Consider the following 24,333-nt stretch of genomic DNA (forward strand, 5'->3'; position numbering starts at 1 on the left):
TGACCTCAACTGTGAACAAGATATAAACAACACAGCCAAATTTACTTATCTGTCTGATATGTTTATTTTAATAATATTATTGCTTATGCAAGAATGTGATGCAAGTTTTTTTCCATTGATTGAAAAAGTTAATGAGTAAAAATTAGAGTAAGAAGTGGGAAACTTTTTATAGATTGTAATGACAGTTTCCAAAAATTTGGCAACAGTTATTAAAGATGTAAATGATAATTTTGTTACTATATATTTGCCAAATTTATCATGGAGCACCTAAAAAACCATTTAGAATATTCTGAATATGTTTTAATTTTAAAAGATCTGTTCATAGGAGATTCAAGGAACCAGAATGCATTTATTTTATTAAACAATAAAAGAAACTAAATCATAACTCTATATAGTATAAATTGTTAGAATTTCTACTGGTGAACTAAAGATGCATTTTTAACATGCGACATCACTTGCTTAATTTTGAATAAACATGAAAAACAAATACTGTTAGCTTGCTAAAATTGTTTTAAATTCTCCTCTTGGAACAGAGCTTCCAGGAATAGAAGCTCAGTATGACTGGTTTCTCTATTCTGAACACATAGACAAATTTTACTATACATTTTCCTTTGTAAGTAGCATTATTACACTCAACCTAGATTAGCGAAGTTAAGCAAAAATGAAGTAATTTGTCACATTAAAAACTATAAATATTAATTGAGACTGTGCATTAAATGTATGTGGTAGCATCTCATATGAGGTAATTGCTACTTTATTCTTAAGAGTCTTCTTTGATTACAAGAGGGGCCAGCTGTTGTGGAACTGGGATTTCCACTATCATTACCTATGTGTATCCTTAATAAACAGTGCATACGGTTTTGTAATTTGTTTCTTTTCTGTGGTATATCTGTTCTGACTATATTTATTGAAAGGCATTTTATTGCTGTTGAACCAAGAAAAGTTTTAATGAAAGATTTTTAAAAAGTGTTTTTTAGAATGCTGTTCTATACAGCTGGAGTAATTAAAAAATCAGAACTGTATAAGAGTGGAATATATGAACCAAAATAATTTAAATTTAAACAGTAAGAGGTGCCAGCATAGAGTCAATGTAATAAAATAGTTTAAACATGAATAAATACACTTTGTAAAAATGACAGCAAGCTCAAGAAAGAAAATCAAGGAATAATGGCCTTAAAGTCAGAGATAAAAACGTGATTCTGAAGTCCATACTTACTACTGCATGAACAGTGAGCTATCTGACTGGTCCAGTTTGAAATAAGGAACTGGGCATGTGAAGTTTAAGTTTCTTCCTCCCTTTCTTACTACAGATCTGAGATCTGTACTCGTGTTTTCTCCTAACTATCTAATAAACTGGAGGTAAAGACTCTGCCCTTGTACAGCAAGGCCTCAGTTTACATCCAAGCCAGTGACTGTATAATGCATAACGTACATTATTCCACCTCTGTCAGGACAAGAGCTGGTATTTTGGTCTCCATCTCCTTGGCTCCATTATACATTTGGAAAGAACTCTGGAAAATGGTCTTGGGCATTGATCCCTTCCAGTCTCAATGTCTACTAAGAGAGACACCTTTGCAAGTCATAAGTTGAAAATCTGAGGAGGATACTTCTATCATCAAAATATCAATTTATTATATGTCTTGTGTAGATATACTACAGTCTTCTCTCCCTCTTTTTCTCCTACTCTTTCATCTGTATATGTACATTTATCATTCTATCTGCTTACCTACATTCTATCAGTGTATCAATTTATCAATTGATTGCTCAATGCGTATATCTAATAGACTTCAGACTGTTATCCTTGCATCAAGTGTTGTCACAAATACTTTTGATAACACTTCATCCATATGTTATCATCAAAACAATAACATGTCTTGACATTCATCCTGTTGTGAAATATAATATACTTGCTACTCAGATCTCCATAACATTCTTGCATCACATGGAAAATTCTTCTCTATGTGCCAGTTACCACAGAGATGGTCCTAAGAGTAGAAAACAATGTGATCTTCTCAGTTACTTAAGCACAGATTTTTAAATACAGGCTTTTCATGCTCTGTTCCATTCACCAGAGTTCTTGTCAACTTGCATTACATGTGAATAACACAAAGACTTAAAGACATTCCCACTGGTTAAATTTGTTTAAAAAAGACAAAAATAACCTAACAGTTTTCCAGAGCATGCAGGATTAATCACACATAACAATTATACAAAGTATTAACACACTTATTATAAAACTATATACACACCATTAAACAAACAGTGGCAGAAACTTCCAGGAAGGAGCAAATAAGCATTAATTGGTAATGATAAAGGGGAAGAAAAGATACCCAGAAATATAAATTCCAGTTTTCACTGGTGAGATATTTTGGTCTAAGGGATTCAAAGCTCTGGTTCTTCTGAGACTATGCTGGCCCCTCTTATCAATGAATCATCTGCAGGGAAACACTTGGCCCTGAAAATCCACTGCCAGCCTGGCATACACAACAGATTACTAAGCATCTTCTCTTTCATTTTGAATTTTATGCTTTTAAACACTTCTTGGTGCCAAAAGGGTCAAGAAGAGGAATTCAAAGAAGAAGTTTTTAATACCACAAAATAGATGCTGATGAACAGTCCGTTTAAATAGCATGCTTCTGTTTCCAAACATCAGTCTGCTGTATTAGAAAGGAATATGGATAAGAGATTTCTATGGATAACCTATGCGCTATGTTATGGGAAGCATTCTTCTTAAATTTGACTTGTCTAGATGAAAGCACTAAAACCAAACCAATGTGGCAAAGAAACATTAGTTTTTCATTAACGCTGTCTCTATGTAATGACTCTCATGGTCACTTTATAGTTCATATTAACCCTGATGTTCATGAAATGACAGTTTGTGTATTCCCTTTATAGCCCCAGGTTTTCTTTGAGTGCTAATAAATTCATCACTCAGTTCCTCCTATCAAAAAACAAACATGTTTATATATCATCGGTGTCCATCTATTTAATCATGGCTTCTTGAATATTCTTCAGATGATGAATGGAAGTTTTCACCCTCTCTGTGGTTCATGGTCATTCTCAGTAGTAGGAGACTCATAGCTGGAAGGTGTAGTGATGTCTTATTAAGTATCTTTACTTGAGAGACAACCTATATTCAACTGTACACTAAGGAACTTCAACTCCACTATTGTCTGATTTCTCCACCAAAACTCGCAAACACATAATTTGAAAGCTTCAATATTTCGAGAAATAAATCCAATTACATGCAGTAATCATGTCATCCTACAAAATACTCCATAGAATTTAAACTTTTCGAAAACAATGGTATGAGCTCTTATCTGGAAAGTGAGAGCTTTGGGCTATAATCCCAGCTCTACTGCTAACTAGTTATATGGTTTGGGGGCATACTGATTATCCACTCTAAATCTGTTTCTCCTTCTTATCAAATGATGAAGACATGCAGATAATGCATCTAAGTGATTCAAGTGAGCTGCACGACGAAAGAGGATGTGGGCATTTTGGTAAACTGCTGAGCACAAGTCCAGCTGAAAGGCTTGCAAATTCTTTTCATTTTTCTTACTAAGAGTCTATTTAGCTGAATAACACACATTTGATTTGAATTTACCTTGGAGGGTCTTAGTTTGCAACTCATGTCTTTAAGAAACTTGTTTAGCCCTTCTCAGTGGAAACTCCTTTGATTCTACAAAAAGTGCTCTCCAATGGTATTCAAACTAATTTAGTACCATGAAATCAAAAGCAGACATGTCTTACACAAAAAAATGTAAGAGAGATCAGGAAAGTTATTTGTGTCATTTACTTATAGCTGTATAACATAAAACTTAAGTTTTTTCAAACTTAATAGCAAGTAATATCATGAGCAGGAACCAACAATATGGAATTTTCCCATTAGCAGCAATATAATAGGCCATTAAAAGCATGCCACCATATTGGTTGGTGAACTTTCTTATCCCTTAAACTTTTCCTTGCACTTTTCCTAATTTTACTCTTAGCCTACTTTCTGGTCCTATAGTGGGGATCATTAAATGCATAAGAAGCTCAAATAGCGCTAATTTAGCTTCTTGTCAAATATTTACATTTCATGGGTAAAGTCTTGCAAAGGAGTTGTGATTAGCTGCCAAGGAATATCAAGAATCAGATGTGGTTGTTAGTATTTAAAGATTTTTCTGTTTATTTTTGCAAATACAGAGGGTAAACACTGTCAGTTCAAAGTAAACTCCAGAGTATATATAATTTTCAAAGATAATAGTCCTCTAAAATTTTCATTGTTCAAAACACATGGCAGAGTGCTAGATTTTCAACCAGCTTTTAGGAGTTAACAGTGCCATGTGTGAAGAATCAAGCAACTGCCTTACCCTCTGGCCACTTCGAAACTAATTAGAAACTTCCATTACAGAGCTTGAAAGCTAGTGGAGAAACACAAGTGAAAAAATAAACCTAAACAAAACAAATGCAATCATGGTTGTAAGGGAGACAAATTCTGAGTTTCATATTTAGAATAATCAGGAAAACACAACTTGAATTTGAGAGGGGATAACAAAAGCACTGTATGGGGAACACAAGCTACTGTTCTGTAAGATGCTGGTTTGAGTGACATTCAGATTTTGATTGGAAGCAGCCATTTCACTCAGTCACTTGAGAACTATTTACTAACACTGTCCTCATTGCCAAGTATTTTTTCCCTCATTCCCACTTATGTGATTAGGAAACTAATTCCATCTAATGATGATTCCCAGTTGTGCATCAAATACTTTTTGCTCTGTGGGTTTGTTAATAATCCTCCTCTCCCTACCCCATGACAAAAGTCCACAGGTATGGAATCTCTATCCTTGAAATGTGTTTTTTATTAATAAGAGATACATTAATAAGAAATACATTAGCATTTACCCTATGGTTACTATCTCATTCACTTCTCCCCATTTCATCCTTCAATTCTTTCCTCTACCTCTCTTTTCTCCTCCTCTTCCGTATGATCATTTAGACTCACTTCATTACCTGGGGACTTAAAATTTTTTAAGGTTTTCACAAAATACACTAATAAGCACTGTCCCTTCTGTTAGTAAACTACTATCTGAGGGGACCAAGAAACAGAAAAGATATAAAGATGTAAACAAATTTTTAAGAAATAAGATTAATAAAAATGGAATATTTGCTGGATTTGATGGATATTTAGGAAGCAGTTCTGTATAATGCAGTAGATAGAACTCTGGAACAAGAGTTAAAAAATCTGGGGCCTAGTCCTTCTCTACAAGTAATTAACTGTAACACTTTGAAAAATTGATTTTTCTTACCCTAAAGGTGAAAATAAGCAAACAATGTAGAATGTGGTAAGTGTTATAAGAGAAATGCCAACTATTTGCTATAAGAAAACATACAAGGTAAGGTTTATTCTTACAGCTGGGATTAAGAGAAATTCATGGACAAAATGTCATTTGAACTGAGCCTTGAAGTTTATGATGAATTTTAGTAATCAGAAAAGAGAAGAAAATAAAGACATTTCAACTGAGTTCACAACACCAGCAAGAAAAATATAGGCTATTATACAATAATGCGGAAAGATGTTGTTCAAAAAAGGCACAGAACTTGTGTCTCAAAATTTGTGGTATTTACTATGGATAATTTCCAGTGGCCTATCAAGTGATGCTAAACTTTATTGGAAATTTTTTAAAATCAGTGATTTGAAGGTAACATCACAAACGTGGAATTAAATATGTTTTCTGCAGAAATTTCAGTAGTTCTTAATGATATTTATATTCTTAAGGGTTGTAATGTTGGGTCACAGTTGTGCTTCCAACCAACATTTAGGAAATAGTGTTCACCTTCTTTTAACTGATTTTTTTCAGGTCATCTTTATATTGTTGTTATATTTGTTGACTTTTGCTTTTTGTTATTATTGTGCTACTTGACATCACCAGTTAAGCAAAATGGATAAGTGATTCAATATGGTTAACTGAAACCTAGCAGTGGGGAGGAAATAGTAAACAGAAGTAAGCAGATTATGCATAGGACACTAGGGTTAACAAACAATAGAAATTTGTATGATGCTAGGACAACTAACTCTTGCAAGCATGATGAATTTCCCAAGAACCTGGAATGGAAAACTGAAGATGGAAAGTATGATAATGTCTACTGAAAAAAATCAGATTTTACTGCACCACCAGTCCACTAACCTTTAATACTCAGAGTTTTGTCTCTTATGAAACTTTGTCTGCTTTTCTGTAAGGAACATGGGCAGAAAGCGTTCCTTGCTTTTATGTTTTGTTTTTGTTTGTTTTACAGAGCATAGTGACCTCTCATAAACTAGCAACAAAGTTAAAATTACATTTATTTATTTTCTTTTATTTAAGATTCAGGGGTACATTTGCAGATGTGTAATATGGGTATATTGCATGATGCTGAGGTTTGGGGTACAGGTAGTCCCATCACCCAGGCAGTGAGCATAGTATGGAATGGGTAGTTTTTAGCTAATTCCTCCCTCCTCTCCTCCCCTGTCTAGTAGTCCCCAGTGTTTATTGCTTCCATCTTTATGTTTATTCATATTTAATGTTTAGCTCCCACTTGTAAGTGAGAACATGTGGTATTTGTTTCTGTACTAATTTGCTTAGGATAATGGACTCCAGCTGTGTCCAGCTGTGCTGCAAAGGACAAGGTTTTATTACTTTTATGGTTGTGTAGTATTCCATGATGTATATATACCACATTTCCTTTATCCAATCGACCACTGATGGGCACCTAGGTTGATTCTATGTCTTTACTATTGTGAACAACCCTGCAATGAACATAAGAGTGCATGTGTCTTTGGTAAAGTGATTTATTTTCCTTTGGCTATGTATCCAGTAATGAGATTGCTGTGTCAAATGGAAGTTCGTTTCGAGTTCTTTGAGAAATCTTCAAACTGCCTTCTACAGTGACTCAACTAATTTGCATTCTGACCAACAGTATTTAAGTACTCCTTTTTCTCTATATCCTCGATAGCATCTGTTGTTCTTTGTCTTTTTAATAATCACCATCTGTCTGGTATAAGATGGCATTTCATTGTGGTTTTGATTGGCATTTCTCTGATGATTAGTGATGTTGAGCAGTTTTTTGATTTGTTGGCCATTGGTACATCTTCTTTTGAGAAGTGTTTGTTCATGACATTTGCCCGTTTTTTAATTGGATTGTTTTTTACTTGTTGATTGCTTTAAGTTCCTTGTAGATTTTGGATATTTGTAAATATTTTCTCCAACTCTTTGGGCAATGTGTGTACTCCATTTACGATTTTTTTGCGCAAAAGCTCTTTAGTTTGATTAAGTCCCTGTATTAGTCCCTTCTCACACTGCTATAAAGAACTGCCCAAGACTGGTTAATTTATAGAGAAAAGAGGTTTAATTGACTTACAGTTAAAAGGTCTCAGAAAGCTTACAATCATGGCAGAAGGTTAGGGGAAGCAAGGCACCTTTTTCACAAGATGATAGGAAGAAGAATTAATGCAGGAGGAACTACCAAACACTTATAAAATCATCAGATCTCATGAGAACTCACTCACCATCACAAGAACGGCATGGGGGAAACTGCCCCCATGATCCAATTACCTCCACCTGGTCTCTCCATTGACAAGTGGAAATTATGGAGATTATGGGAATTAAAATTCAAGATGAGATGTGGGTGGGGACACAAAGTCTAACCATATCAGTCTCCTTGTCAATTTTTGTTTCTGTTGCAATTGTTTTGGGAGATTAGCCATAAATTCTTTGTCAACGCTGTTGTTGAGAAGGGTATTTCTTAGGTTTTCTTCTAGGATTTTTATAGTTTTAGGTCTTACATTTAAATTTTTAATCCATGTTGAGTTAATTTTTGTATATGGGGAAATGCAGGAGTCTACTTTTATGTAAGTCTGTTGACCTTTCTTTCCAGCTGCCTTTCAAATTGTTTCTTTTGTGTTGACCTTGGTAAATATGATGATGATGTGCCTTAGGAATGTTGTCTCATGCAGGATCTTGCAGGTGTTGTCTATATTTTTTGAATTTGCATGTCTACATCTCTAGCGAGATTGGATTATTTTTCATGGACTAGATCCTCAAACATGTTTTCCAAGGTGCTTACTTTCTTTCCTTCTCTTTCAGGAATGCCAATGAGTGACAGATTTCGGTCTCTTTACAGAATTCCATGTTTCTTAGAAGTTTTATTTTTAAAATTCTACTTTATTTTGAAATTTTGCTTTGTTTTTGTCTGAGTTGATTTAAATAACTGGTTTTGTGCTGCGATTCTTTCCTCAACTTGATCTAGTCTGTGTTAATGCTTCTGCCTGTAATTTTAAATTCTTATAGTGAATTCTTCAATTTCAAAAATTCAGTTTGGTTCTTTTTTAAAGTGACCATTTCATCTTTCAGCTCTTGGATCCTTTTACTGTTTTTCTTGGACCCCTTGGATTGGATTTCAACTTTCTCCTGGAAGTTGATGAGCTTTCTTGCCATCCAGATTCTGAATTCTATGTCTGTCATTTCAATCTGGTTAAGAACAATTCCTGGGGGGCTAGTTTGTTTACTTGGAAGTCAGGGGACACCCCAGCTTTTTGAGTAGCTAGAATTCTTGTGCTGATTATTTCTCATCTGACAGGACTGTTGTTCCTTTAACTGTAATGTAAGATGAGTATAGTATGTTGGCTCTATTTCTGGGTGCTTTCAGAGGGTCAAGGCTCTGTTCAGGATCTTTCTTTGTGGCTGAGTTTTTGCCTTAGGTTTCACAGGCACTGTGTACTGGCAAAATACTTTTGGTATTGTAATTTGGGTTCTGATCCAGGAAATAGCACTTAAGTGTGATGGTCTATAGATAGGCTCTTAGCCATTCTGTGCTTTCATGTTTGAGTGTGTTCACAGCAGTGCTCTGGAGTCAGTGGGGGTGGGACACTGGCGGGGGGAGATAGATAAACCTCTCCCTAAGACCTGTCCTGGGCCTTGGAGGCACTCTATCTGATCCCTGGTCCCACACCAGTGTTCCATATGTCAGGTATTCCAGACCATGCATGAGACTTCCTCAGGCAGAGGTTATGACTGGCAGGCAGGCTGCACCCTTCACAGACTAGCCCTACCAAGGGAGGCACACTGCTCTCCCCAACCAGCTCACAAACCTGGGTATCTCACCCCTCTCACTGTTCTGAGAATGGGGGAATCCTCCCTTGCTTGGGAGCCACTCAATCTTACAAGTCTTTACTGACTAGAAGCAGCAGGCACACGGCTTGTACAGTACAACGTCCAGGTGTTTCCTAGGGGAAAACAGAACTGTGCGCACCAGCAGGGTTCAGGAAAAGGTGGGCCACTCTGCTGGAAGCAGGAGCCCACCCCTCTCTGGCGAGAAGTACTGGGAACAGTCTGCTTTCTTCTGCCACCGTGACTGTGGACTCTATCGGTGTAATGGAAGCTGGTGCTGGGGTCCTCAGGGATCCAAAGCCTGTAGGGCTTCCCATAGTTTTGAGTGGTTCCTCTGAAGAAATTCCATGAATACATGCTCTTTGTATTAGTCTGGAGGCCTGTGGTTGGAAGTTTCAGGAGGTTCTCTCATTCCCAGAATTGCACAGGTCCCTGTAGGAAGTGTGGATCGGGGGATCTTACCCTCTCACTCTTATCCTACGTTAGAAAGCTTCTCCCCGTTTCACAGTGATCGCGGGTGGGTGCCTTCCCAGCTTTGTTATTCTCTGTTTTCCATGTGACCCCTAACGCTTCTGATGGATCCCAACTAGTTTCTATTGACTAGAGTCAATATTTACCCACCACTTTGTTTCCTCTCCGTGAGAGTGGTGCACAGTAAATGCTTCTAGTCAGCCATTGACAACTCACACAGTTATTTTTGGAAATAAAACAGAATGAGGCAATGACAACATTTTCTTTCACATTACCCTTTTGGTAAATAATGTATCATTTCAACAAAATTCAGTACAAAGGTGTATTACCATCATAGGTGTGTTCTCTCAGAAACTGCAGTTGGAGGAAAATACTGAGATTCAGGGTACGAAATGTGCACTTTACATGGAAACTTAAAGAAGAAGAGTACTGTCTGTTCATCCCTAAATATCATGCTACAGGAAAAGAGATATTTTATTTAGAATAAGGCAATTTTCCTAGCTAGCACATGGATTTTGAAAAAGCACATCAGGGTTAGGTTGTGTGGACCATTAACATGTATGACAAGAAAGGGCCAGTTAAGTCAATTAAATAATTGGTACCTGAAAAAAAAAAAAAAATCCTACTCCACCTTATTTGCAGAAATCAACTAGCATTCAACAATATACCTAACCTTTTTAATTTCATGTTGAATAGAATTTAGAAAACGAGACCATGTACTACTCTTTTATTATGCACCATTGCACAATCATGTAAAATTACACGTACTTCTTTGGACAGGTAATATATTTATTTTTCACCCTGAAATATGCTAGCTTTAAGGGGAAAAATGTCCATCAGGGACGACATAAATTTATATCCTTTTAAGGAACTGAAAACGATAGAAAATAAAAAACACCTCTCTATGATTTTAAGAAGAATGTTCAAATAAACAAAATAAGTATCTTGAATAGCGTGAAACTATTACTTCCTGAACATAGTATGGATGTTTTCGAATTTGAGTATGAGCTATCAGTATTCCTAAGGACACTATGGTACAAATGATAATCTTTTTTTAAAAAAATCACCACCGTCATCTAATACTATTTCTCACAGATAGGAAAAAAGCGTAGGAAGAGATGCTCTGTAGTAGTAAATGCAGATAAATAGTACATTGAGTTCATTCTCTGTTGTTTTCTTCTAGTTTGTTTATTTATTTATTTATTTATTTTTGAGACAGAGTCTAACTCTGTTGCTCAGGCTAGAGTGCAGTGGAGTGATCTTGGCTCACTGCAACCTCTGCCTTCTGGTTTCAAGCGATTCTTTTTCCTCAGCCTCCCAAGTGGCTGGGACTACAGGCCTGCACCACCACGCCTGGTTAATTGTTTGTATTTTTAGTAAAGATGGGGTTTCACCATGTAGGCCAGGATGGTCTCGATCTCTTGACCTCATAGTCTGTCCACCTCAGTCTCCCAAAGTGCTGGGATTACAGTCATGAGCCACTGTGCCTGGCCTTTCTTCTAGCTTTGAGTGCTCTCAATAGCTGTCCATACAATAAAAGCATGGTACTGCTCATTTCAACTAAACAAAAAATCAGCTAAGAGGATACAGTTTCTGTCAACACAGGCACTTTCACATCAATTACATGTTAATTGTAATTTTTGTCATTGTATTTTTCCATCACCAAACCTTGAAAATACAAATGATCTGCTGTTGAGCTAGTATTTATTACTGCAAGGAAAGCAGTCTTTGGAGTGAAGTGCATGCTTCATTCAAATGTTCAGAGAAATTTGATGGAGCCACCATATAATTGCTGTGTATTCTACTCGTCTCTTACTATTTTTTCCATTCTCACTTAGATCCAGCCCCACTGGCCTCATTAATGTATTTTGGAATTGCCAGGTACTAAACCTTTACCCTAGCCATGCCCTTTCCCTGGAACACTCTTACTCTAGATACTCACTTGCCTAAATCCCTCGCCTCTTTCAGGAATTTGTTATATCTCAGTTTCTCAGTAAGAACTACCTTGAACACTTCCATCACTGCAAACTTCGATCCTTCCTTCCTTCCTTCCTTTCTTTCTTTCTTTCTTTCTTTCTTTCTTTCTTTCTTTCTTTCTTTCTTTCTTTCTTTCTTTCTTTCTTTCTTTCTTTCTTCCTTTCTTCCTTTCTTCCTTTCTTCCTTCCTTTCTTTCTTTCTTTCTTTCTTTCTTTCTTTCTTTCTTTCTTTCTTTCTTTCTTTCTTTCTTTCTTTCTCTCTTTCTTTCTTCATTTCTTTCTTTTCTTTCTTTCTTGTTTCCTTCTCTCCTTCCTTCCTTTCTTTCTTTCTCTTTCCTTTCTTTCTTTCTTTCTTTTTCTTCTTTCCTTCCTTCTTTCTCTCTTTCTTTCTCTCTCTCCCTTTCCTTCCTTCCTTCCTTCCTTCTCCTTCCTTCCTTCCTTCTTTCCTTCCTTCCTTTCTTTCTTTCTTTCTTTCTTTCTTTCTTTCTTTCTTTCTTTCTTTCTTTCTTTCTTTCTCTCTCTCTTTTCCCTCTTTCTCTCTTTCTTTCTTCCTTCCTTTCTTCCCTCCCTTCCTTTCTTCCTTTCTTTCTTTCTCTTTCTTTCTTTCTTTTTCTTTCTTCTTTCCTTCCTTCGTTCTCTTTCTTTCTCTCTTTCCTTCTCTCTTTCTTTCTCTCTCTCTCTTCCTTTCCTCCCTTCCTTCCTTCTCCTTCCTTCCTTCCTTTTTTCTTTCTCTCTTTCTTTCTCTCTCTCTCCCTTTCCTTCCTTCCTTCCTTTTCCTTCCTTCCTTCCTTCCTCCCTTTTTCTTTCTTTCTTTCTTTCTTTCTTTCTTTCTTTCTTTCTTTCTTTCTTTCTTTCTTTTTCTTTCTTTCTTTCTCTCTCTCTTTTCTCTTTCTCCCTTTCTTTCTTTCTTTCTGTCTGACTGTCTTTCTTTCTGTCTTTCTTTCTGTCTGTCTTTCTTTCTTTCTTTCTTGTTCTGTTTCTTTATAGCACTTTTCACTGTGAATTACAACTGTAAATAAGGCCCTGAGCTCTCCAGACAACAGGAACTCCTTATGGCTGAGATACCCAAGTTTAGGTAGCAGAACTAACTGGTCATGGCAGGGTAAGAGAAGAGTAGTCACACACTATTTGCTCTTGGAAAGGAAGCTCTTGACAAACAAACTGCTTTATGCCTTTGAGCCAGAACAATTCCTGTAACTGGAACCAAGGAAAACTGCAGCCAGAAAGCACCCCAATCAGTCGTATGAACAAAGTATCTGTCACAGATTTCTGGTTAGGGTTTGGGAAGCCACCCAATCAGAGCTTGACTATCTTGACCAAAGCTAAACAAAATTGAATCCTTCATTTGAATAAATGGACCTGATTAAGAACTTGAGGTAGGAGCTTTTTCTACTTAAGCCAAGCTTCTCCTTTGTTCTTTGGAAAGCCCACTTTCATTTGTACTCAGTGATGATCTCCCTAATCTATACATTGTTCTTATGGAAATAAAAGCTGTCCCTTCTTCCTCTGCAGGTCTCATGGTCTTTTGTTAACATCATTTTCTAATCTACTAAATAATCAACTTATTTGTTGTATACAAACTTCTAAGTTGATTATTTGTTGATTATTATTACTTGTTTGATTATTTGTTGCCTGTCTTCCCATTTTAACATGCAAGTTCCTCTAGAGTTGGGAATTTTGTCTAATGCATTCTATGTATCAGATATATTCAATTATATCATGTGTTTCTTAGCAAATAAAAGATTTGCAATAAATATTTTTCCTTACTGAATAGATTAGCTACCAGAGTTATAATTATGAGTTCAAGTTGTTTTATTGAATAAAAATACTAAGCGGAAAAAAAAATGAATGTGGACTCTGACACTTGGCCCAAGATATTAAAAGGTCAGATGTAGATACGTTTTTGAAGGACTGAAAACTAAATAATCCCATTTCTGATATTTAATAATTAATACTGTTCATAATCACTATGTTATCATGATTTATTTTGATAAGCTTTTATTATTATAAACTTTTTTTTACAATTTGAATACAACTGGCAGATTTTTTGCTGAACATTCATCTAATGGTTTGAATATACTGAGTTTTTGAAAAATGTTAGCATATTGTATGAGAAAAATTCCAGAGAATTTAACCTAGATTGTTGACAGAAGTGATTTCAAATAGTGTGAATTAATGAGGGCTGGCACGGGGATAACACCAAGGTGATACCCTATAGGAGGGAGTTATACATATTTCCCAAATATGTAGTCTAACTTGGGCATTGATATATCCTCTTATGTGATTTTGAACAAACATATGAGCTCTTACACTTCTTTTTTTTAATCATATTTATGTCCCATTGTTATCCAGAGATAACATGAGTGAACATAAAAAGATAAAATGGAAAATATCAGTACTAAAAGGTTATATATATTAATAGATAAAAAACAGATGCTGATTCCAATATAAATGCAGATAGAGATGAAAATCATTCAATTTTTATTGAACTTAGATTCTGGCTGTATTTGGGAGGAACAAACTAACCAGATATCTAGTATTAAAATATTCAGTAAACCTAATTTTTAGTCTATTTATACTTAAATATTAACAGATTCAGTCACTAGAGAACTACTACCTTGTAAAAAACAAACACTACCATTGTAAAGCACTGGAGAGATAATGAGAGTGAAGGTAACATGGTGAATATCACAAGTAGAATGCAGAAGAAGGAACTTGGAAATAAAGAAAAGGAACCATTGAGTGTGCCCTGATGGATAGAAGTGAGTAGGCCTGAGAAAATATAGGACAACCTAAACTCCTGTTCGAAGAAGATCCATCTTAGTGGATGGATTAGGGCTTTGTTTGGAGGCCTTAAACCATGGTACATTATCCAGGGTTTAAGGCCCCCAAACAAAACCCTCAATTGGGGTGGAAAGCTGTGGAATGATGCCTGTTCTGAGACTTATGGCATTGTGAAAAGCCAAAGAAACCAGCTTTATTTTCATTCCTACACTTCCAGATCTTCTCTATTTCTTTCTTTCTTTTTTTTTTTTTTTTAAGAGTATCAGTATGTTGCTCAGGATGGTGTTAAACTCCTGGCCTCAAGCAATCCTCCTGATTTGACTTCTCAAAGTGCAGGAATTACAAGCATGTGCCACCATGCTGAGCCTCGATTTAGATTTATTATTCTACTACTCTCTTTTCTTGGTCCTTTAAAGAGGAGTGAAAAATAACAACCTTGCTAACACAAAGTAAACAAGCTGGTCATAAATAGGATCAGGATTGTTGGCATGCATGGGGACTTGCTGTGGAGCAGGGCTGCTGTTGTGGTAACTCTGATGCCTACAGTAGTTTAAGTAAAGTAGTTTGCATGACTGTTGCCTGAGACCACAGACCTTAATGGCTGAAAGAATAATAAATTATAAAAAATAAAGCAACAAAGAAACAATTATACATCTTGCTATGTGCTTGAGACTCTCTTCTCTTTCAAAGGCAATCTTGTTTTATCCTTTCAGCAAATGTATGTGGGACATTGGATTAAAACCAACTACAGATGAGGCAACTGAGCCTCAGAGAGGTCAAGTCACTTTTTTAAAGTGTATAAAAGTTTTGTAAAGTATGCTATAATGTTTATCCATTCTAATTTTTTCCTGAAACTCTATGTTAAAGGACATGCTGCCTATTTTAACATTTTACTGAACTTAGTTGCTTAGAACTAGGAATTTCACACACAAAAAAGGCAGTTTTATTTGAACTCTTCGGGATTTGGGTTTATGTTTCACTTTCTCAGGCAGGCCTGGTTATCAAGTCTGGGTTAGCCAACTTGCTTTACTTTCTTATAGTACCTGTACTTTTCACTTTTTAGGATAATTACTTTACTAATTAAACAATTAAATTCAGACCAATGAGGTCAGAAACTGTGCCTATTTAACTACTTTATTCTCACAATTTGCTAGACGATCACTCAAATTTTGAAGGAAGGCAGTGTATTGGTCCGTTTTCATGCTCGTGATAAAGACACACACAAGACTGGGTAATTTCTGAAGAAAAAGAGGTTTAGCAGACCCACAGCTCCACGTGGCTGGGGTAGCCCCACTATCATGGCAGAAGGTGAAAGGCACATCTTACATGGCAGCAGACAAGACAGAATAAGAGCCAAACAAAAGAGGTTTCCCCTTATAAAACCATCAGGTCTTGTGAGAATTATTCACTACTCCAAGAACAGTATGGGGAAAACCACCCCCATAATTCAATTATTGCCCACCAGATCCCCCCCACCCCACAACACATGGGAATTATGGAAGCTAAAATTCAAGAAGACATTGGTTGGAGCCACAGACAAACCACATTATTCCAACCCTGGCCCCTCCCAGATCCCATGTCCTCACATTTCAAAACCAATCATGCCTTTCTAACAGTCCCCCAAGTCTTAACTCATTTCAGCATTAACTCAAAAGTCCACAGTCCAAAGTCTCATCTAAGACCAAGCAAGTCCTTTCTGCCTATCAGCCTCTAAAATAAAAAACAAGTTGGTTGCTTCCTAGATACAATGGGGGTACAAACGTTAGATAAATACACTCATTCTAAATGGGAGAAATTGGCCAAAATGAAGAGGTTAAAGGCCCCATGCAAGCACAAAATACAGCAGGGCAAGTCAAACGTTTTTAACGTTAATGTCTTAATGTTAAACAGTCATGTCCTTTGACTCCTGGCCTCACATCCAGGTCACACTGATGCAAGAAGTAGATCCCCATGGTCTTGGGCAGCTTTGCTCTTGTGGCATTGCAGGGTACGGCCACCCTCCTGGCTGCTTAAAAGCCATAAATGGGCTGGCATTGAGTGTCTTTGGCTTTTCCAGGAGCACAGTGCCAGCTGTCAGTGGATCTACCATTCTGAGATTCTGGGGTCTGGAGGATGGTGGCTCTCTTCTCACAGTTCCACTAGGCAGTGCCACAGTGGTGACTCTGTGCAGGGTCTTCAATCCCCCATTTCCCTTCTGCACTGCCTCAGCAGAGGTTCTCTATGAGGGCCCCACACTTGCAGCAAACTTCTGCCTAGACATCCAGGCATTTTCATACATCTTCTAAAATCTAGGCAGAGGTTCCCAAACCTCAATTCTTGACTTGTGTGCACCTGCAATCTCAACACCATATGGAAGCTGCCAAGTCTTGGAACTTGCTTGCACCCTCAGAAGCCACAGTCCAAGATGTACCTTGGCCCCGTTTAGCCATGGGTAAAGAGCTGGGAAGCAGGGCACCAAGTGTTTAGGTTGCACATAAGAAGGGGTCCCTGGGCCCGGCCCATGAAACCATTTTTTCCTTCTAGGCCTCTAGGCCTGTGATGTAATGGGCTGCTGCAAATGTCTCTGACATGCCCTGGAGACATTTTCCCCTTTGTCTTGGTGATTAACACTTGACTCTTCATTAATTATGCAAATTTCTGCAGCCAGCTTGAATTTTTCCTCAGAATTTTTTTTTTTCTATTGCATCGTTAGGCTACAAATTTTCTGAACTTTTATGCTCTATTTCCCTTTTAAAACTGAATGCTTTTAACAGCACCCAAGTCACCTCTTGAATCCTTTGCTGCTTAGAAATTTCTTCCACCAGATACTGTAAATCATCTCCCCCAAGTTCGAAGTTCCACAAATCTCTAGGGCTGGGGCAAAATGCTGCATCTCCTTGCTGAAACAAAACAAGAGGCACCTTTACTCCATTTCACAAGTTCCTCGTCTCCATCTGAGAACACCTCAGCCTGGATTTTATTGTCCATATTGCTATCAGCATTTTGGTCAAAGCCATTCAACAAGTCTCTAGAAACTTCCAAACTTTCCCACATTTTCCTGTCTTCTTCTGAGCCCTCCAAACTGATCCAACCTCTGCCTGTTACCTAGTTCTGAAGTTGCTTCCACATTTTTGGACACCTTTCCAGCAGAGCCTCACTCTACCGATACCAGTTTACTGTGTTAGTCTGTTTTCATGCTGCTGATAAAGACATACTCAAGACTGGGTAATTTATTAAAAAAAAAAAAAAAAGTTTAATTTCACAGTTCCATGTGGCTGGTGAGGCCTCCCCATCATGGTGGAAGGTGAAAGGCATATCTTACATGGTGGCAGACAAGAGAGAATGAGAGCCAAGTTAAAGAGGTTTCCTCTTATAAAACCATCTGTTCTTGTTAGACTTATTCACCACTACAAGAACAATATGGGGGAAACTGCCCCCAAGATTCAGTTATTGCCAACGAGGTCCTCCCACAACACATAGGAATTGTGAGAGCTACAATTCAAGATGAGATTTGGGTGAGGACACAGCCAAACCTGGAAGGAAGGAAGGAAAGAAGGAAGGAAGGAAGGAAGGAAGGAAGGAAGGAAGGAAGGAAGGAAGGAAGGAAGGAAGGAAGGAAGGAAGGAAGGAAGGAGCCTCTGCTGGGAACATCAAGACCACATTCCAGGCTAATCAACCAAGACAACCAGATTTACTGGGGAACTGACAGGCTGTCTTTCTGTCATCAGCAAATTTTTCTGCTGGGCATTAGCTTCTCTCCTAGGGAAACTCCATGTGCCTTTTGAGTTCAAGATCCTCATAATAGATCCTTACGTTCTAAAGAGACAAGATTTACACACATAGCACTAATGTCATTTACTCAAATACTGTGTTGATTTCTTTCCAGTTTTCTGTAAATTCTAGTTTTTGTTTCTAAGTGGAATGCCATAGAAAGAAAAGAAGAGAGAACACATTAAAAAATGAATTCTGTGTGTGTGTGCGCGTTTGTATGCACAGGTGTTTTTACTTTTGATTTCCATGATACTGTGTAAAACAATAGTTAAAAGATGCAGATTCTGAAGCCAGACTGCTTGGGTTCAAATTACAACACAATTATTTCTGAATTTTATTACCTTGGGAACATCACTTAAGCTTTTGTTGTCTCAGTTTTCTCTTATTTTATCAGTTAAGCAAAGATAATAATATTACTCACCTCCAAAGATCACAGGAGTTCATTTTTGTTAACTCTAAAGACCATTGCTTGGAATGCTGTAAATGCTCAATAAGCCCTGACTATTACAGTGATTATTTCATGGAAAAAATAGAAATAGAATGTATTATGATTGGAGAAATCCAGGGCAGCTTAACTTCAACAAGTATAAAAATATCCTGATACTATCTTCCACTATACAGATAGAAATATTTAACTCTAGATTTAATTATAGTGCAGACTGTAGAGAGACAAGGAAAGATTAGGAATAAAGATAAATGAATAGGTTAGTGATACCATTTTCTGCCCTTTTCTTCTTTCAAAACTTACCCCAAAACTACCGGAAAAACAAGAAAGCAAAATAAAAACTTGAATCTTTCTAAATTAGAAGACATCTTAAACCCATTAATCTACAATATCTCATGACACAGAGAGAGAGTGGGAAAGAATAAATGACTCAGATGAGTGGGAGCAAATCAAATCTAAGAGTTTGAAAGTAGATCCACATGGGAATGCTTTCCCAGTTTGCAGGTTGCAAAAGGTTTTTGAACTGATGAGGGAGAGTAGTCTAGACTTGAAAACTGAGACGATTATGTGAATTTAGAATTAGGACTAATTGAACTAAATTTCTCACACTGAATTACCTTAAGAATCAATTGAGCATCTATGTGTCAAATAATATATTCTGTTTCATTGAGCTATATGTCTTTTTGTCAATATCATATTCTTTTGATTACTGTAGCTTGAAATGTAGTATTCTAAGTGTAAAATGTCTTGAAATGTATTCTAAGAACTCCATTTTGTTCTTTTTTGAAAATTATGTTACCTATACTAGATCATTTGCTTTTTAGAATGATTTCATCAATTTTTACATAAAAATAAAATCTCATTGGAAATAATAGGGATTATATTGAATCTTCAGATAATTTACATCTTAACAATGTTGATTCTTTTGATAGATGAACATAGTACCTTTCTCTATTTAGCTCTTTTTAAATTTCTCCCAACAAATTAATGTAATTTTCAGAGACTTACATATATTTTATTACCTTTAGATCTTACATATATTTTGTTATATTTATCCTTAAGTATTGAATATTTTATGCTATTGAAGATAGTACTTTTAATTTCAATTTCAAATTTGTTAAATGTAGAAACACACTAACTTTTTTTTTTTTTTTTTTTTTTTTTTGACAGAGTCTCGCTCTGTCTCCAGGCTGGAGTGCAATGGCACGATCTCAGCTCACTGCAACCTCCGCCTCCCAGGTTCAAGTCATTCTCCTGCCTCGGGCTCCCGAGTAGCTGGGACTACAGGCATGCCCCACCATGCCCAGCTAATTTTTGCATTTTTAGTAGATATGGGGTTATACCATGTTGGCCAGGATGGTCTCGATCTCCCAAAGTACCGGAATTACAGACGTGAGCCACCGCACACAGCCACAATAACATTTTATATTTAAATTTTACCTTAAAGTACCTAATATTAATTTTAGTATTTGAATTTTTGTGCATTCTGTAGGCTCTTCTATATGTTCAATCATATAATCAGTTCAGTTCTGTTGCTGTCTGTATATCTTTTGTATTTTTTTACCCAATTTCATTGCATTGCCTAGGCCTTCTGGTAAAATGTTGGATACAAATAGTAAGACTAATCATCCTTTTTTGTTCCTGAATTTAAAGTAGAAGCTTTCAGTTTTTTATCATTAGCTTTAGATTACTCATAAATTATCTTTTGTTTTTTTTAACACAAGGTCTTGTTCTGTCTCCCAGGCTGGAGTCTTCCAGGTTCAAGCCATTCTCCCACCTCAGCCTCCCGAGTAGCTTGGCCTACAGGTGCACACCACCATGCCTGGAATTTTTTTTGTGTGTGTTGTTTAGTAGAGATGGGGCTTTGCCATGTTGGCCAGGCTGGTCTGGAACTCCTGACCTCAGGTGATCTGCTCTCCTCAGCCTCTCAAAGTACTGACATTACATGCATGAGCCACTGTGCCTAGCCATAAATTATCGTTTTTAGATTGAAAAACTTTTCTTGAATTCTTAGTCTGCTGCAAGTTGTTATTATGAATGTGTGCTGAATTTTGTGAAATTTTTTTGTACATAATTATATGCTCTTTTTACATTTTTAATCGGTTATACAGTCAAATAATTAAATGAGTTGTGAATGTTAAATCTACCTTGCATTCCTGATATAAGCCAACGCATTTAAAAATTTACTTTGTTGGTTACTGCATTTCCTTGCATATTTAAAAGAAGTATTTGCTTCTCTTCTGTCACACAGTTAAGTTCTTGGAGTAAGTTGGATTCTTTTGATGCTTGATTTTGAGTTTTTAGGGCAAACCCAGAGAAGTCTTCAGTCCATGACTTATTTTGCCCCACTGACAAGGTGAAATTCTGATGATTCTGTTTGTTCCGTTTACAAATATTCTATTGTTCCAATTACAAATTGTTTTTCTGTGCTAGCTTGTGAGATCATTATCTATTTTCCAAGTACTCCAAGACATGAAAGGACCCTTCTGTAGAACATGATGATTTGTGAAATTTGATAGCTTAGATTAGGACAAAATAGCATAAGGTATCAGGCCAAAAAAAAGAAAGTCTTGTATTTGGAAAGGTTATTTATTTAATTCTATTTTATGCTTATTTTAAATATGCATTTAACTTCTGGATATACTTTCCTGGTTAATATCGAAAGACCACAATACCATGTAATGACTAAGAATCAACTATTATTTGAAGTGATTATCAACAATGTATTGTCCTCCATCAGAAATATAAACAAATATCTATTCCAACCTAAAATTTTTCAGATTTGATTTTAATGATTATACTAGAATATCTTGATATGATTATGCTAAAATGACTGTTGTGTACATGAATAATTTTTCTCATTACATTTAAGAAAACTATTCTCTTTCTCAGAAGAAGACTTGAAATAATTCAGTAAGCTACAGGAATTTTCAATATATGCTAGCCAATTCTCATAATGCTAACTGACATTTATTGAGCTCTTACTTTGTGCAAAGGACTTGGCACATATTATTGTGTTGAGATGGAAAGACTCTTGGAGTTGATACAAACTACTTGTCAATTTATTTTTGTCAATGAAAAAACTCACACACATTCTAAGCATTGGTTTACTTATCTTCAAAGCAGGAGAAATGACACTCCAGACAATGTGACCAGACACAGCATGTAAAAACCCCTTTAAAACCTTATGGTACAATATTATCCTTAAGGATGTTATTGTGATATGCATATTCCCTTTGACATTCAAATATTTTCAATGGTATTTTTTGTAATTTCATAGCATATTACTCGTATATATTCTTTATATATTTGTGTACACACACTTATATATGTGTGTGTGTATATATATATATTTTTTTTTGTGTATTTTTTTTTTGAAGACAGTATCTTATTCTGTCACTAAGGCTAATGTGCAGTGGTATTATCAGAGCTTACTGCAGCCTTCAATTACTGACATCAAGCAATGTTCATGCTTCAGTCTCCTAAGTAGCTAAGAGTACAGGTGCATGCCACCACACCCAACTAATTAAAACAGAAATTATAGAAATAGAGTCCTGCCATGTTGCCCAGGCTGATCTTGAACTCCTGGCCTCAAGTAATCCTGCAGCTTCAGTATAATTTCTTAACATATACTTCCAACTGGTTTTTAAGAACAGAAACAATAGCCAGCCTTTCCTCAAAGACTGAGTTTTATGTAAACTCCTCCTTTCATATATAGACATTCATGCACATTGCATTTTTCACAATTGTACCAGAATTCAGTAAATATGAGGGTAGACCTCGTTTTAATGTGATAACAGTCATAATTTGTCCATTTTGCGCTTAACAGTTTGCTCTTGTTCCAGTCTCCAAAACTCATATTTTAAAATATTGTTTAGCTAAATTAAATAGAATTTCCAGTTTTTCAAACATTTCTTATGTGCCACCAGTAGAATGATAGAGTGTCTTGCATTGCTCAAAAAATTACCTTAAATTCAAAAATCAACCCCCATGAGCTTAATTTTATCAAAGAAGAAATGTCTTGTCAAATACAGTCCCAACCAACATATTCAGTAGCTTTCAAAGTATGTTTGACATTGAGGACTGAAAAACAACATAGGAGTCAAAGAAACAAACATCGATGGCCTGTCAAATTTTTTGTAGACATGATGCTATTATCAAGGCACATCAGGATAAAATAAAATGACCTAGCTGACCACAGGCTTACAAATGTCCTGTGAAGGAAAGAAAAACGGTGAATCAAAAGGTAGCTTTGTTGCATGTCCCCCCAGGCCTTTTTATTGACAAGAATGACAATGGTCCCAAGATGCACCATTATCTATGACCAGCAAGCAGACATCAAATGCTCCTGAGCCGTATCTGTCAGAATAGAAAATTCTGCTCAAAACAGACAGGGCTTGTTACACTTTGTTCAGCTAAGGTTTGTCAAAAGCCAGGGTCACTTGTATTGCTCTGCCCTGAAGGGGAATTGTAAAAGGAGAGAAGTACATGATTTCTCAATGTTTCTTCTGCAAGGAGACTTTGAGTCTGGTTGACCAAATGTTTTGAAAGTCAAGTCATGACTCAAAGGAAGTAGAAAGGAAAGTTAATAGTCTGTCATTTATCTACTTAGAAATGAGGTTCACATGCTAAAAGGTTAGAGTTTTAGTAGATTCCTACATTTAGGAAAAATTTTTTGCTATGTGTGATTTGTTTTTACAAATTAAAAAAGGAAAATACTACTGCTATTGAAATTGGAGGGAACAAGTTAATGTGTTCTGGCCAAGTATTGTGAGCTAAGGCATTACGGAGTTTATTACAATCTGAAATATTTACACTGGTAAGATATTTCTCTAATTTGCTTCTTTTTGACTAAAGAAGGATTTTATACACAAATGTCCAGCCTCTGACACTTGAGTAAACTCACTAACTTGTGGAAACATCTGTTAACCACTCATGAGAAAATGCAATTTGGGAGTATTTCTGTAATTGATTAAAAAACAAAACAAAACAAAACAAAACAAAAAAAACCCCACACTTTTCTTCTTTAATAAGTTTGAGGGTAAAAATGAAGCCATCACAAAGACAGCATTTGTGAACAAAGGGATTATTTTTCCCTTCTTTCCTTCCCCTATCTTTTACCCTCTCCACTCCTCTCCCCTCTGCTCTTCTCTTTACTGTGGTACTTCTCAATTTGTAGCTTCGCATTTTTTCCTATGCCCAGAGACAAATCCAATTCTGATCAAACTTGTTATAAGTTGTCTTGCAAAAGATGCTATCACATTTGGTAATCCTACACTTCTGTAATTTAAAAACATAGAGTTTGCAAACTCATGGTCATGGTTGTTTTGTTTGTCCCACACAATCTTTTTCCAAAGTCTATTTTATTTACCATCTTGAAAAAACAAAAAAGCTCAGAAAATAATTTTAAATTCCAGATTTCTAGGAAAAAAAGAGGGAGATGGGCTAATTTGACAATGCATAATTTGAATTTCTACTTAACAATATTCTTCCACAGCACAGGGACTAAGTGTTACAGCTCTTTTGGAATTTATTTAGCAGGCTCTCTGGTCTTTACTGGAAAGCCTCTTAAAAAAACAACAAACAAATAATCAAACAAGAAAAAACCACAGAGACTGATCAACCTTTTAGTCAGAACATATAATCTCCAATGTATCATAGTTTCCATAAGGTTTACTTCTCTCACTCATCCCTAGGGGTTTGAATTGTGAGTTCTACTCAAATTCAATTAATGAATTAAACTGATCAACTATTTTTCTTATCAATATGACTGTATAAT

The 24,333-nt window shown here is 36.2% G+C and overlaps 1 non-coding gene across 1 annotated transcript; it reads left to right on the plus strand.

Annotated features, from left to right (window-relative positions):
* Positions 1 to 24,061: 24,061 nt before the first annotated feature.
* Positions 24,062 to 24,123, plus strand: LOC112428631 (U7 small nuclear RNA). The gene has a single exon (XR_003020679.2). It is a non-coding gene; the product is annotated as a U7 small nuclear RNA (small nuclear RNA).
* Positions 24,124 to 24,333: the final 210 nt, after the last annotated feature.

Source organism: Macaca nemestrina, chromosome 11 (assembly GCF_043159975.1).
Source record: "Macaca nemestrina isolate mMacNem1 chromosome 11, mMacNem.hap1, whole genome shotgun sequence".
NCBI classification, from domain to species: domain Eukaryota; kingdom Metazoa; phylum Chordata; class Mammalia; order Primates; family Cercopithecidae; genus Macaca; species Macaca nemestrina.